We start from the raw sequence: 3,387 nt of genomic DNA on the forward strand, positions 1-3,387 counted from the left end.
TGAGAGGCAGGTTTCTTGTCAAAAAAGGTACAGGTTGGTGTTCAGGCACAGCCTGAACAGGGAGGAAGGAACATTAAAGTGACTTGGTAGTGAAGGGGTCCCTGCAATGAAAGCCCGAGACCTTCTCCCATCCCCCAGAACAGTGGCAGGGAACTGAGTGTGGAACAAGAGAGAACAGAAATGGTCTCGGGAGAAGCTGCACTGAGACCAGAGGGGAAAGAGAAAAGGGACAGAAGAGGACCAGGGGAAGGCTCCTGCAGCTCACCTGGTTCACCGAGGAGGAGAAGGCAGGAGAAGTGGATGAGGGACCTGCAGCTGGACGGGTTTTATAGAGCCCAGCACAGCCCAGGGCACCCTCCCTGCGTGTTTACCAAGCTCATCACGCATGGAAAACACTCCCTGCTCCTGAAAGAGGCTTTGATTTGGTGCTGCAACGCTCCTTCCCCGTTTCCATGCTGGTGGCATCCCCCTTCCAGCCCAGAGCCTTGTTTTCTGTGCCATAATTAGAGATCAAACGCTTTCCGTGCCCAGCGTTGTTGGTGCAGGTAATTTAGACATTTATGGTGATCTGCTTGGAAAGCAACGTGTTTTTCCTCCTCTGCCTCTCAGTTTAGTCACTGGCTTGTCTGTCTGAGGGCCATTTCCAAATTAAAATTAAAATGCTGCCAGACTCACCCCAGAGAGCTGCAGATTGGGAACATTTGCATGTTTTGCACAAATGCAGTTCCAGGTGTTTTTCTCTGTGTCATGCACCACATGTCTGGTTTGAATTTCTCACTGAGAACCAAGTTTTGTTTTAGATAAAAGCCTAATTAGGTCACAAACCCTCCATGGCACCCATTTTTTAGTTTTTCAACCATTTTATTCCAGAAACCCTCTCATGGTTTATATTTATTATGTCACTCCCTTCAACTTTTTTAGCATCTCCAAGTACTTTAAATTCCTGGCATGTACCATCAGAGTTTTTAAAAATGTTTGGTTTTTCAAGTAATTTTTGGGAATAATTCCTCCTCTGACCCGCAGAGCAACTCCTGGAAAGTCTCAGGGAGTGGTTTTTCCCTCCCTTTTTCCACCAGGAGCTGGAATGTTCCTCAGTGGGAACAAACCACTCAGCACCTGCTGCTGGACATGGGCCATTGGGCAAATTGTGTCCCTGGCCTAATTAGGGCTGGCCTAAGCTCGGGTTTTATGTCCTGGCACCACAATTTGGTGGCCAGAACATCCACTTAAGAGTATTCAGACAGCTCTGCAAAGGAATGAGAGCAATTGGGAACATAATTTGTGTTTATTTGTTACCAAACCCAAACACAGAAACCCAAATGTTTCACTCAGGTGGTGCAACAAACAGTCATTCCTACAACAGTCAAGTCATTTCAGGGGGTAATTTTGCCTGACCAAATGAAGGAAGTCTGCAGCTTGAATTCTTGCATCCTGAACCATTTCTGTTTAATTTCCTTCATTAAGCAGAGTTTAATATGTCATGATTGCAGCAAAACAAGAATTAAATTGCCTGTGAAGGGATAAAATTGTTCAACCAGCGGAGTTTCTGCCCATCATCCCACACAGATTTGGGATTTTATTTGTATAATTTTTTAATTCCTTTTTAAGGATTCAGGAACCAAATTAATTGGGAAGGCATCCTGTAATTATTGAGGCTGAAGAAGTGATCAGCTCCAGGATGTGATCAATCCAAAGCCAGGTTGGACAGGACATTGAGCAACCCGGGCCAGTGGGAGGTGTCCCTGCCCCAGGCAGGGGGTGGAATTAGAAGATCTTTAAAGTCCTTTTAACCCCAAACCATTCTGTGAGCCCACAAATAATGGAATTTGGGGTTAGAAAATATTTTTTTTCATTAAAAAAGCACCTTCCACTCCAAGTTTCCTCCCAAACAGTATCAGAATCCCGATCTTTCCTTTCCCCTCATCCCACAGTCAGAAGCCACCGGGGTGTGTCTGTCTGTGGGTCCCCAGGGCTGGGCAACAACAGGGAAGCTTCTCCTTTGGTTCCTTTCAAGGGAAGAACTTCAAAGTTAGTCCCAAATATTCATTAATGGTTGAGACACACGGAGGGCACAAACTATGTAAATATTGCAAGTCTGTGACAAAATTTCAGTAGTTCTGTCACTGGGTCAAGATTGGGCAGCTGAGGCCACTCCCTGAACCGCCTCCCAAACCAGGGCTGGGAGGAAAGGCTGGGAAAATTGGGATTGTTCAGCCTGGAGAAGAGAAGCTTTGGGGTGACCTGACTGTGGCCTTCCAGGACCTGAAGGGGCTCCAAGGAATGTGGGGAGAGACTTTGGACAAGGGCCTGGAGTGGCAGGACAAGGGGGATGGTTCAGAGTGACAGAGGGAAGGGTTAGATGGATATTGGGAAGAAATCCTTCCCTGTGAGGGTGGGGAGGCCCTGGCACAGGTTGCCCAGAGAAGCTGTGGCTGCCCCTGGATCCCTGGAAGTGTCCAAGGCCAGGCTGGAGCAACCTGGGACAGTGGAAGGTGTCCCTGCCCGTGGCAGGGGGTGGAACAAAGTGATTTTTAAGGTCCCTTCCCACCAAAGCATTCCAGGATTCCGTGGTTTCCTGTAATCCCTCCTCTGAGAGGCAGAGACACCCAAACCCATGGGGGGAGTCCATTTGCATCTACCTGGACACAGGTTCCCTGAGATAGTAAATGATTTTATCCATTCAATTAGTGGGATTTAATATGGAAACTGTGTAGGAAATTAAAAAAAAAAAAAGAAAAAGCATGATGAGGCCAAGAATCCTGACCTGGTTATGAGCTGATCAGTGGAGTGACAGCTGAGGCTTTGCTCTGTTTATCTTAAAGGGGTTTTATTTCTCAATTCCCGGGTGCGTGGAGCCAGCAGCACAGCGGGATAATCACACAGCACCGGGAATGCAGGACCCATTAATGAGCACCTGGCACTGGCAGCTGATGGGGAGGACGCCGAGCTCCTGATAAGAGTCTCAGCCTCGGGGATCCCTCCAGCACAGCTCAGCGCTTGGGAGGCGTTTGCAGAGGAGGATTTTTACTGCTCTGTCAGAGGAGCAAACGAGGAGCAGGTAAACAACTGCAGGCAGGGATTCTGTCTGCAGGGAAGGGCAGAGCTCACACACTTTCCCTGCTCGTCCCCTGGGCTGAGCTGCAGGTTTGGGCACAGCAGCCCAACGATGGGCTACGTGGGGACGAGGTTTGTGTCACCTTTGGTGGCTGCAGCTCTTCCCCTGATCCTCAGGGACAGACCCTTTAACTGAGGTTGGTGCCCAAATAAGCAGAGCTTGAGTGAGGAGGGACACGTGGTCCCTCAGGAAGGGGGAGCACGGCCAGAAATGTCCCTTTCTCAGGAACAAAACCACCCATTTCTGCCCAGGCAGAACGACCCCAATTCTCC

The 3,387-nt window shown here is 48.8% G+C and overlaps 1 protein-coding gene across 1 annotated transcript in view; it reads left to right on the top strand.

The window, feature by feature from the left end:
- The first annotated feature begins 2,653 nt into the window (after positions 1–2,653).
- LOC113960131 (feather keratin Cos2-2-like) overlaps positions 2,654–3,387 on the top strand; it is a 7,831-nt gene continuing 7,097 nt past the window's right edge. The window contains exon 1 of the mRNA XM_027669513.1: positions 2,654–3,058. The gene's annotated coding sequence lies outside the window, so the exon portion shown is untranslated. The remainder of the gene's footprint in view (positions 3,059–3,387) is intronic.

This window comes from Corapipo altera, unplaced genomic scaffold (assembly GCF_003945725.1).
Source record: "Corapipo altera isolate COAL_440 unplaced genomic scaffold, ASM394572v1 91, whole genome shotgun sequence".
Classification (NCBI taxonomy): domain Eukaryota; kingdom Metazoa; phylum Chordata; class Aves; order Passeriformes; family Pipridae; genus Corapipo; species Corapipo altera.